General features: G+C 41.7%; 1 long non-coding RNA gene across 1 annotated transcript; it reads left to right on the plus strand.

Moving 5' to 3' along the window:
• The first annotated feature begins 567 nt into the window (after window positions 1–567).
• Window positions 568–12,379, plus strand: LOC149370331 (uncharacterized). The gene is made up of 3 exons (XR_016285706.1): window positions 568–1,707; window positions 2,790–2,863; window positions 12,232–12,379. It is a non-coding gene; the product is annotated as an uncharacterized LOC149370331 (long non-coding RNA).
• The last annotated feature ends 197 nt before the right edge of the window (window positions 12,380–12,576 follow it).

Consider the following 12,576-nt stretch of genomic DNA (forward strand, 5'->3'; position numbering starts at 1 on the left):
TGCACTAACAATCTCAGTGGGTCAAATCCATCAAACGTACAGTCTTTGTCAAAAGTAACCAGGCTGCATGGTTGTATAGTGGAGCCCTTGTGTTATTCCTAAGGATCAAAACGTGTTGGAAGGTAATAAGACCCTCAGTCCTTACCTTTAGCTACCATTCCAGCTTTAGGGAAGCTGTGAGGGATCCACTGTACGAGCTAGAAGCAAACCATGCAGCCTGGTTACTTTTGACAAAGACTGTACACTTGGCACTTTATGCTGTTAGAATAAAAACTGCAAGACAAATTTCTCTTTTTTACACGTGCATTTGTTGACTTGACAGTTTCAGAAAAATTTTTTAAAAAGTAACGACTTATATACTTGGGCTTAGATTATCATTAGCAAAATATTGGAGAAAAAGTTTAACTTCATTGTTCACAAAATAATAAATTGCAGGTTTGCAGAGCCCTGCATGCCTGAATCCGAACACTCAATTTCATTCAGAAAATTTTTTTGAGCGTGCATTTCAAGACATATACTAATTCAATTAACAACACATAGCTGGCCACAGCTTCTTTGTAGAAGGGTTACGAATACAAATATATACACAGAATATTTCGACAAGGCTGCACTCTTATACATGCACCTCGGTACACAATTACCAGTACAACACTGTTTTTCAAAATAGAAATGCAGATATATATAAACTCAATATGAGGATATAAATTACACAGCATATTTCATACTAAGAATTGATTTGGTTTTCACGTTGGATGAGAGAACTCCACTATAAAAAATGCACACCTTCACTGTAGTCTCAAGAAAGCATATACCGTGGAGGTTGTTCTCTCGACGCGCGTTTCAACGCTGCCGCCTCTCACGTCGTGCTGCCGATCAAACAGCGTCACCATGTTTTTACGACAACCTACTCTCTACGACTGCTACGTTGGGTATTTTGTTAGCCTTGCTGATCTCCCATCAATATAAAAAAAAACTTCCCCATACAAACAGAAATCGGCATGTAATTTCGTGAATGAGCAAAGCAGCAAGCCATACTGCCGTGAGAACTCAGGCATTTTTCAACCGCAGCGCAAGCAACAGGTCGTTAATTCGCGCGTTTCTACCAGTGGTAATTGCTCGCAATCGCTGCAATTTCTGTGGATGCCGATACGGCTGAATACCCAATAAAAATACCAAAAATAAAATAAAAAGTAGGATACAAGCTTTTTCACAACGAAACCGAAACAAAAACTGGTTGTCACCGCCAGGTGGCTGCCGGTAGCTGTTTTTCTGTATAACCCTCATGGCGGTTCGGGTGCTGCGTCGCGTGCATCGCGCTTCGGCGCTTGCTACAATTCGCTACTTGGATTGTGAGCCGTCGTGAACTGTGTTGTGGTTTGCGTGTGTTTCTTCTTGCTCAAGGGTGCACAATCGCGTAGTGCTGTCGACGTAGCCTATTCGAGGCAAAGTGTCATTTTTCTGGTCTCTCTAACTTTTCAGTCTGTGCGCTTCTTTGTGTAGTCCAGGATGGGTGTCCAGGCACAAAGACGCGCGGGCAGTGTCGCGGTGGAAATGTTCCAAATAAGGCCCGGAATATTTTATTCTGTGTGACTACGTGGTAGAGAGTGCCGGCTACGTAGCACTCGTGCTGAAATCTCACTGGTTGGTGTAGTGCCCGTGACACGAAGGCAAACAGCGTTCTGCACGACTACGCAATCATCTGAAAAGGTAAGCAGTACTCGTGCATTATCCGAAGCATATAATGCTGGAACGGTGACCTGTCGTACTGCTGCAGTATTCGTGTTCAATGCTATAAAAAGCGTTTAAGGCGCTTTTGTTGTCGCCGCGGTGAGTTACTCTGCCAAGAATTGTCGCTGTCGGTACTTGTTTTGGCGAAGGGGATGCGACCGTGCGTGCGCTAGCTTTGCATGATTTTGGTATGCGCATGTTTGCGCGTTTTGTTTCTTGTTGAGCACAGATTTGTCCTCGTATATGCCTCGTTCTACGCGTTTCTGCCCATGCTTGTTCACACCACCGCGCACGTTTCAAGGACGGGCACTTTGGCTGTGCATAAAATGTATGATTGTCTTTCAAGATAGCGTTAGCACTTTGAGGGGGATTGAAACACTTTTTATTCGCCGCGGTTTTTGCTTGGCCCTAGACTGTTGAACCTTAGGTCGTGGGGTCGATCCTGATGGCAGTAGCCGCATTTCGATTTAGGTGAAATGAAAAAAAGAATGCCCCTGTGCTGTGCGATGTCAGCTCACGTTAAGAAATTCTAGGTGGTCTAAATTAATCCGGAACCCTCCAATACGATCAGTGCCCATTTTCCGCATCTGAATTCAAACCCCACTATAAAGAAAGCACTGTCTCAGGTTGCAGTTACCAACGAAAGTTAATTTCCGGCCGTCAGGATCTAATTTTTAAATGAGTATGTAAAGATTTTTTTTTTATGATACCGATAGCGTTTCTGGCTACCCAGAGTATAGGATCTTGCATTTTGATCACTCTGCTGTTTGAAAATTGGTTTCTGAGGAAAACAAGTGACGCAATAATTGTCTCAGTTATTACGATGTTTATCTACGCTTTCGAACGCAGATTTGTTTTGCTCATAGCAAGATTCCTTTACTAGTGCTAGGGGAACTGATGCATTTTAAACAGGGTAGTTTTCCTTTGTATTGAGGCGTATACTTGGGCAAGTATATTTTTCCTGATCTTTTTACATTCATGTGATATTCACTGTTGGACCGAGTTCGCATGCTTGTTTTTGTACTCCTGTCATAGTGATAATGGGAAATTGGTATCCGCAGGTGGCGCATCTGTCTTCCAGTCCGAGTCAATGGCATGGATTTTGTGGCCACCAGATGAAGTCAAAAGCTGTGTTGTAAGTTGTTACTGCATTGTGCTTTGTTCTTGTGGTTGCCATGAAATGTTCTCTTACTTTCATTGCTCTTTTCCTTAATGCTACTGCTTGGAGCAGTTTGGATAGCTCTGGCCTGATATGTTTACATGTTTATATGAGTAATATTAGTTGGCTGTCAGAATGGGCCGGTTGCAGGCCATTTGAAGTTTTACATTCAATATTGCTCGTCTTTTAACCGTTGCATTCTATGCATGAAGTGCGAAATGTCTGCATGTTTTTGGCTGCATTATGTGATACTATTTGACTACGAATATTAACATTATGATGCATGTGTGTTAACTTAAATATGTGTTTTTATGCCACTCATCGCAGGTCACAGATGTAAAAGAAAAAGTGCACACATGAGAACTGGTTTCATTACTGCTGCCTTGTTTTTGCTAAGCATGGAGAGCTGAGCTAATTGGTTCTGGGTAGAATTATGAGACATCATTCCAGTGTACAAAAACACATGAACGAAGAGAGTAGACTCCATAGACCCCATACTTCAACTGAGGTTGATTCCACAACATGAGCTTTTTACATGCAAAGTGGTACTAGTGACCCCTGTGGCTGAAAAGTGTTTCCTCGACCAGGTAACAATTATTCAATGTTGCAAAAACAAAAACATAGGCGTAAGGTTAGCTTGTCACTCAAGTTGAATGCATTGGCGTGACTAAACATTGCCTACCTGGCTGACCCAACACACATTTGCGTTGAGATAATCTATTTCTTTTTCTGCCTGCCTGCTCCAGTCGCCTTACTTCGGCATTGACGCTGTCACGACTCTGTGACAGCATCAATGCGCAAGTAAGGAGACTGGAGCAGGCAGTTTTCACAGGAGAAATTGTAGCCTTAGTGGTAGAAAGCCAGGTTCGAGAGATGAAGTGTGCTGGGCAGCGCAAGCAGGAAGACAACGCACATTCGCAACAGTGACCTGTCATTGTGCCGTATTGCCATCAGGTGTCACACCGCCTCAAGAAGGCCAGTGACAAACACGATGTACATGTCGTATTTTCAGCTTGGGAAAGCTGGGATGCATATGCCACCTGATAAATGACGTTATGAAAAAGCCTGCCTACAAAACTAAGCACACCAAACCCCTCGTTAAACATGAGGTTGACATGGTGTACAGCATCCTCCTTGCCTGTGGCAAACATTACATTAGACAGACGAGGCTTGCATCAATGAACGCTTGCTTGAACATTGCAGGACAGCTGATTCATTAAGTGGCAGAGGTCATTTAGCTGAGCACATTCGCCTTTGCTCGCACAAGCGAGCATGCAAGGCGTTTTTGAAAGAAACACATGCCTTGTGCAAGTTAAGCACTTGAAAGGGCTGGGAAATTTTTTAAGCCTTTTGTATCTCTGTTGAAAAAGAGAATTACGTCAGCAGCCCTTCTGCAGCGCTCCAGAAAAAGAAATAGATTATCTGGAGGCAAATATGTTTGTTGGGTCAGCCAGGTAGGTGATGCATAGGCGTGCCGATGTGTTAATGTGAGTGGCAAGATACCTTTACCCCTATGTTTTTTTGTGTTTTGGTTTTTGCCGTCCTGAATAATTGTTATCTGGTGGCGGAAATACTTTTCAGCCCCAGGGATCACTAGTACCCCTTTGCACATAAAAAGCCTGTGTTGTGGAATAAACCTCAGTTGAAATATGGTGTCCATGGAGTCTACTCTCTTCATCCGTGTGATTTTATGTGCCGGAATGATGTCTCATAATTCTCCCTTGTTTTCAGTGAATAAGGAGGGCTTCTGGTGTCTCTTTTTTTGTATGTGATGGTTATAACAAAGTGGCTACCCATAAACTGTCGTTTTGGGCTTAATTGAAGGATCCTTGGGAATTTGTTTGACAGCATATTCCATGGGCACTTTCTTGAGAAAAATCAGTTATTTGTTACCCATTTCACTGCATTAACCATTGCTTCTCATCATGTCTCGAAAGTCATTGATAAGCACAAGCTTTCGAGTACCTGAGGGCTGTGTGAGAAGCCTTCTGACATACTTTAAACTACTGAGGATATCTGAAGACAGATTTTACCAATAATTGTTAGCCAGTCCAAACCTCTTGGTTCTATCTCTGACAACCTGAAGCTGACCTGTCAATAATTAAGGCTGGAAACCGTTCTGATCCCCAAACTGTTCTCCTATTTTATTGATGTGCATTTTGCATGAACTGTTAGAGCACGAAATGAGTCCGCATATTACTTGCCACCATAATTCAAACTAATATTTCTATACCAGTCATCACGGCTCCCATTCTCTTTACTAATGTGCAATCCAACTTTTTGAATTCACAACAGCTTTTCACCCAAATTTAGATTCTTTATTTTAGGCAAGTGTCATCGACTTGAATTTCTCCAAAGCTTTTCATGTTTGTCATTATAACCTTTTAGCTACACTCTCATGCTTGAGCCTTCATTCTTTGATATTAGTGTAGATTCATTGCTTCCTGTTCTACGGCTGGCCTTAAAAAACTATTGTACTTCTTCTCTTATGAAGCCCAGCATATCAATATGCAAAATCATAAGGCGTCCCTCATCCTGAGTCACTTTGGGATGTTAAACCCCCATAAACCAAACCAAGCACATTACTAAAGTACATTAATATTAGCCATTCAATAACAGTCTGTCTTTATGTCTCAACCTTGTCTTTATGACTGCATTATTCAGAAGGATGCCCCAACTATCTCAGCTACTCTGACTGTATTGACTTTTGCAAGACGGATGAATGGGCTTGTTTGTAATTCATCGTGTCAAAACAGCGCAAAGAAGAGAAAGATGAGGAAGGAATGCGACGGTGCGAGTGCTGACTTTCAAGAAGGTTTATTGGAAAGCACATCAAAATATATACACTGTGGCCTAAAAAAAGAGTGAAGAAAGGGCGCCTTGTAACATTCACTTTGGATCTGTCAAAAACAAAACGAAAGTTGAATATGAAGCATTTAAGAGCATGAACTCTTTCTTAGGGAGCGATAAAGAAGGTGTGTTAACACATTGATTGCGTTTTTTCTACAATTTCAGTGGCCTCGATCATCTCATGCACAAACTTTTCTGTGTCTGTCTAGCACAATGCAGCACAAGAAATTACGCCTCACAGCATAAAGGATGTGGCAAACGATCGCAGTCGCGACAATGAAACATCAGATTCCCCCTGCTAGCTTTGTTCACATCGTAACGGTGGTCTTTTGACCTCTCATTGGCACCTCTGCTAGTTTCTTGCTGAAGTTGATACATTAGCCAGATGGTTCAACTTTAGATTATTACATAGTTTCTTGGCTCTGGACATTGCTATTAACAAATCAGCTGTTGTGTGACACTTGAACTCAGAATTAACTGCCTCCGTTGCCTTGGACAGAAAGACGCCTTTAGACATGACCACAAAACCACCTTCTTTATCAGCAGTTGAATGCGATAGGGCCCACCGTCTTAAACCCGTTACAGTTCAGCCTGCGGGCAAGTTCCTGGCATGGTTCAAACCACGACACCCCATCAACCAACGCCCCCTGAAACACACCTGTCACGCTCAGGTCCAGGCACAGGAAGGCAAGACGTCAAAGTATGGCAAACAGCTCCAGAATAGTCCTCTTCGAAGGAACAATGGCAAATTTTGGCCCGTATATGCTTCAAGCAGCAGACGAGGCAGCAACTCAGTGTCGACATTGTGCACCTTGTTTTCAGACACTCGTGCCTTGGCTTCTCTGCTCCGGGCTAGTGAGCGCAAAGTGGCTGCAAAGTGGCATTCCAGATGGCTTTCACCTGGTCAACGGTGCGTGACACCGTCAACCAGCCACTCCCTGGCTTGTTTTCAGGCACAAGAGTTTGACAACAAGGTGCACACCTTCAGCTTGGAGTCGCTGCCTCGTCTGGTCCTTGAAGTGCTTATGGACCAAAATTTTCCGTTCCTCCGAAGAGAACTATTGTGGAGATGCTTGCCATGGTTTGACGAGTTGCCTTTTCCACGCACAGACCTGAGTGTGACAGGTGTGTTTCGGGATGTTTTGATGCAGTGTCACGGTTTGAACCCTCTTTAGGAACTTGCCCACAGGCCGAACTGTGTCGTATTTAAGAGGGTGGGCCCTCTTGCTTTCAACTGCTGATAAACGGTGGTTTTGTGGTCGTATCGAAAGGCGCCTTTCAGTCCAAGGCCACAGATGCAGTGTATTCTGAATTTGAGTGCCACTTACTATCTGATTTGTTAAAAGCAAAGTCCAGTGCCAAGAAACATTAACAATCTAGAGTTTAACCATCAGGCTAATGCCATCAACTTCAGTAAGAAAAATTGTCCAGCTATTTTCTTTACCGCAAAGACCCATAAAGGTGACTGCTCCTTGAGGGTTGTAGTTTAAGAGAATGGAACCTGTCAGAAACAAATCGCCTTCTCTTTGCGACATAAAATTAAGTTGCTGAGCATTGATGACTCCTCTCGTGTAAGATCTGCAGAGAAAGTAACGCAGTTTATACACAATAACTCTCGCACCAGTTTCATGGGGTGCTATGTTGACATCAAGGATTTATATTACGCCATCCCTCAATCAGGATCAATAATGTGTTGAAGAATTCATTAACCTAAATGGAGCAGTGGCATTCCAAACGTCTCAGGCGTTTTGGTGAATAATTTTGTCGCACTTTTAAGCTCATACTTTCAGTCCACCTTTATTACATTTCAGAATAGCTTGTTTTTGCAAAAAAAACTATTAGCGCCGCTGTTACGTGGCTTATTGCAGGATCTCCAATCCTGACGAAGCATTGTCTAAGGTGAGAGAGGAGTTCAGTCAAAGCCTCAGTCCACTTTGAATCACCACTGAAATTATAGAGGATAATATGTCATCACATTTATTGGATCTCAATCTTGGGTGGTTACACTTGTTGGGCTTACGAGCCAAGGGAAAACAAGCTAATTTTACCATTTTCTTCGGTTCAGTCTAAGCTGGTCAAGAGGTGTCACTAACCTTTGCTTCAAAAATTCCTTAATGAAATCCTGTTTGATTGCCATGACATCCAGTTTTGCCGAGCTCATATGCCGTTTGTCCTTTACTGGATATTCAGAACCTTTGTCAGTGTCTTTAGCCGATTGCTTTAAGCAGAAGTTGAAACATTCTTTTTGTGCCCCCGTCGAGACTGTAACTCCCAAAAGGAAGTTTGTACGTACCTTTCCTTACATCCACAATTGGTCGCACCGGTTAAATAGGCAGTCGAGTTGGCGTCGATATTGTTTTTCTAACCCTATGAAGTTTCAGTACCTGTAGTCAACCGAGATTATCCATCAGAGTCTCTTCGTGCACTGCACAGAAGACATAGTGTGTTCGAACGCCTTGAAATGCGGCTATGTTTACATTGGGAAAACAGGCAAGTGTGTCACTGAGAGGTTTAAAAGACCACCACGACGATGTGAACAAAGCTTGCGGGAGAACTTTGATGATTCACTGTCGCAATTGCAATTGTTTGCTAGATCCTAAACGCTGTGAACCGGAATTCATGTTCTGCATTTTGCCTGACAGACACAGAAAAGTTTGTGCGTGAGATAATCAAGGCCACTGAAATTTAAAAAAAAACCGCAATCACTGTGTTAGCACACCTTCTTTACCGCTTCCTAAGGAAGAGTTCATGCTCTTAAATGCTTCTTTGTCAGTTTTTGTTTTGTTTTACACTCATGCAATGTGGTTGACACAAGGTGCCCTTTGTTCGTTGTTTTTTTAGGCCACAGTGTATATATTTTGACGTGGTTTCCAATACACATTGGCGATAGTCAGCACTCATGCCATCATATTTATTCCTTCGTTGTCCTTGTCTTGTCTGCATTGTTTTGTCACAACGTATTGACCTCCTTTCCCACCTCTAGGGTTAATGGTATGGTGAAACCTTAACCAGATGCAGCCCCACATACTTGGAGCATGTCACGATACATGCTGCTGGCACCACAAGGGCACTCGGGTTTATCAGGAGATGTCATGATCTGTGTGCTCTTGCCATGCTGCGCAGTTTATGCATAAAAATTTTATTGATTCCAAACTGAAGTATTCCCTAGCTCTTTCAATTTTGCACCAAACTGTTTGATGCTACGCCACCAACTCCCTTTAATCCAACAGCGACACTTGGTACAGCATATGTGTAATCAGTCATCTCATTTGACCACCAGACATCACTGCATAAAAGGGGAAACGCTCGTTTAGGTGTGTTCCATATACTCTACAATACTTTTCCACAACTTAATGTTAAATGTTGCTGCCCCGCTTCAGACCAGGATGCCATCACAACTAAATCAAGAAATTTTTCCTGTTCCCATTGAAGAATAAATCAAATCAAAGCTTATTTCCCATCTAGCACTACAGATGGAGGAATCGTAGAAAAAAGCTGCCCTTGGGCAGCTTGACGAGTCTACAATCCTTATTATTGACAGGGAGGCAACACAAGAGTTTATACAATTTTAAAAAACAAGCACATCAAGGAAGCACCGGAGAATACACGAAACAGCAATATGTATACATAATGAAACTTAAACAATGTTATGCAAAAACAAATTATGTAGTTCATGACGTGAAAAAGAAAACAAATCGAGGTTAATGTGGGTATACCTATTTAGAAGAAATGGAAGTGTGTACTGAAGGCATTCCCTACCAAGATTTAGTCGAGGTGTTGGCACTGTCCATTCTTCGCCACGTCTTGTTGGATAGACTGATTCTTTTTTCCTTAGTTCTGCAAAATTTTTAAGATTTGTTACATTCTTCTTGATTTCTGTTTTAAAAGTGACACTGAGGCGATATTTATAAAGGTTATGTGCTTTAATAGCTCTGGAATGACAAAAGAAAGCTGCACTGGGATGTCGGAACGGTAAATTATATGCATTTCGGAGATATCTTTTTTTCATTAAATGAATACGTTCAAGGTTAGTGAATGTTGTAGTGCCCCACACCAACTGGCAATAGTTTAAATGCGAGTTGAATATTGAATTGTATACCAGCATCTTAGTTTTTGTGGGAAGTATGTATTTTAGACGGCCTATAACACCAGTGATTTGAGCTATTTTTTTCAAGATATAATTGACATGATAATCCCATGACATACTGGCAGAAAATATGACCCCAAGGCATTTAAACTGCTCAACAATTTCTACAGCCCGCGAGTTTAATATAATATTCTCGTGCAGTGGGATAACTTTATTTTTCGGCCTAAATATGACAGCTTTGGTCTTACTCTCATTTATTTGCATCAGGTTAACTGCAGACCAGACCTCAAGAGGCATTGTGGCATTACATTGTTTGATAAGTTCATGAACATTTTCACCCGAAAAAAATACGCTCGTATCGTCTGCATAGATGGAAAACTTTGTATTATCGCTAATGTTGACAATATCGTTTCGGTAAATATTCAAGAGTAGAGGCCCTAGCGTACTGCCTTGGGGGACACCGTAGAAGAGCGGCTTCGGTTCAGACTGTATACCATTTATGTACACCACTTGCTGTCTAAACGACAAATAAGAACTTAACAATGAGAGCGCTTTTCCTCGGATACCATAGTAGTGTAATTTATTTAGTAAGATTTTATGATTTACCAGGTCAAAAGCCTTTGAGAAGTCCACAAATACACCAATGACAATAGATTTGTTTTCAAGTTGCTTTATTATATATTCCTTTTGTTGGAGTAATGCAAGTTCAGTGGATTTGCTTTTGCAGAAGCCAAACTGAAATGGTATTAGCAAGTTAAATTTATGGATGAAATTTGACATTCTTAGATGCAGCATTTTCTCAAATGCTTTCGAAAACACTGGCAAAATAGAGATTGGTCTGTAGTTGGCGAGGGCGTTGCGATCTCCTTTTTTGTAAAGAACAACAACTTTTGCTAATTGCATTTTTTCCATAAAAACTGCAGTTTCTAAACAGATGTTAAAGATGTGAGCAAGTATGGGAGCAATTATGTCAACTACATGCTTGACTGGCCATATTTGGATATCATCAATGTCACAGCTACTGCTATTGTTAAGATTTGTTATCACCGACACTACTTCGTCTACCGTGACTGGGTGCAGAAAAATTGTTTCATCATTCTGAATTCGAACATATTTGCAAGCGTCAGATCCGGCAGCACGTGTTATAGCACGGGTAGCCAAGCTCGTTAAAAAAGTATTGAATACATTAGCCAGTTCGACGCCAGAAACTTCCTTTCCATCAATATTTAATTTTGTTAATGCAGTGCGTGAACTGTCCCACTGCAGAAGTGTATTTAATCTCGACCATAGTACACCATTTCGAGCATTCTTAACATCTAGAAGTGACACGTGATAGGCTGTTCGTGCAGACCGCAGTTTTTTAGTCAATTTGTTCCTATATTTCTTAAATACCGCAAGGTCCTCAACCTTCCGGCTGCTCAAAAATTTTCTGTACAGCTTGTCTTTCATTTGTATTTCTCCGCAAAGCTCTGGCGTTACCCATGGCTTGCGGATTCTGCGACTTTTCACGCGTGTTACAAGAGGAAAGAAGTCGTGATATATCTGTTTAAAGCAATCGACAAACGTATTATAGGCAACATTTGCATCATGAAGTTCAGCTATCTTACTCCAATATACTTTCATGAGCGCATCCCTAAAGGATTTCAATGATGATTCTGTAATAGCTTGGTATGTGATTGATGTGGACTTACTTCCTATTGTACTAGCGTTCTCAATGCAAGCAAACACTGGAAGATGGTGACTAACACAACAAGATAAAATACCAGAAAAAGCATTCAGCTGCATAGAGTTAGTAATAATTAAATCGAGAACAGAATGGCCTTCGCTTGTGACTCTACCTCACCACATTTTCATTGCATGTGGTCCCTCAAAATTATGGAAATAAGTGATATCGCTTGGAGCATTGACACTGGTTTGTTTTACCTTTTCTTTGCTGCTGTTTTTATTTTTTGCAACTGATGTATCAATGGATTGTATGCCTCTTTTCGTAGTGTATCGTCTGCGACATCTCAGCTGTGCTACTGCAGTCACCCTTCTGATGTTACCTTTATATTGTCCCTCTTATTAATACCCCACTAAAAGCCTTCAGAGGACAAAAAACGATGGCTTTTTTATTTTGCTCATTATGGCACACGTCAGGCTTATGTTTAGGGATATAGGAGAGGCCTTTGTCTTGCAGCGGTGCTAGTTATGCTGCTGATGATGGTACTTAATGACGAGCATATGATATATTGAATAAGAACCTCAAATTATTTTTCTTTTTGAGTGCGAATAGCTTCAGTGGTTCTTGATTTAGGCTCACTTTATTCCTGTGGCCACAATACGGAGTTTACTTTTTTAGCACTCTAATACTGGCAAGAATAAAAACTTGTGGATCCTAATTCTTTCATTTCAATCTTTTCTGCAGAGTGCATCGCCCAGTTTTCCCAAGCCCTCATGCACCGGTGGTACATCAACAAGGCTGTTTCATGGGGCCCAGCTGCATTGACAAGTGGCTAAAGAAGAGCAAGAGGAGCATGAACACAAAATAAAACTGGCTGTAGGAGCTTCATCTATTTTGAAATTTGCTGTCTCATTGCGACAGACATAACATTGCTGCATGGCCCCTGCCCCAACATCTCCCAGTCATTCCAACATGCCCAGTCATTCCAACATGCCCAGTCATTCCAACCTGCCCAGTCATTCCAACATGCCCCGTCATTCCAACATGCCCAGTCATTCCAATGTGCCCAGTCATTCCAACATGCCCAGT

Source organism: Amblyomma mixtum, chromosome 1, assembly GCF_055824585.1.
Source record: "Amblyomma mixtum isolate Tamu chromosome 1, ASM5582458v1, whole genome shotgun sequence".
NCBI lineage: Eukaryota > Metazoa > Arthropoda > Arachnida > Ixodida > Ixodidae > Amblyomma > Amblyomma mixtum.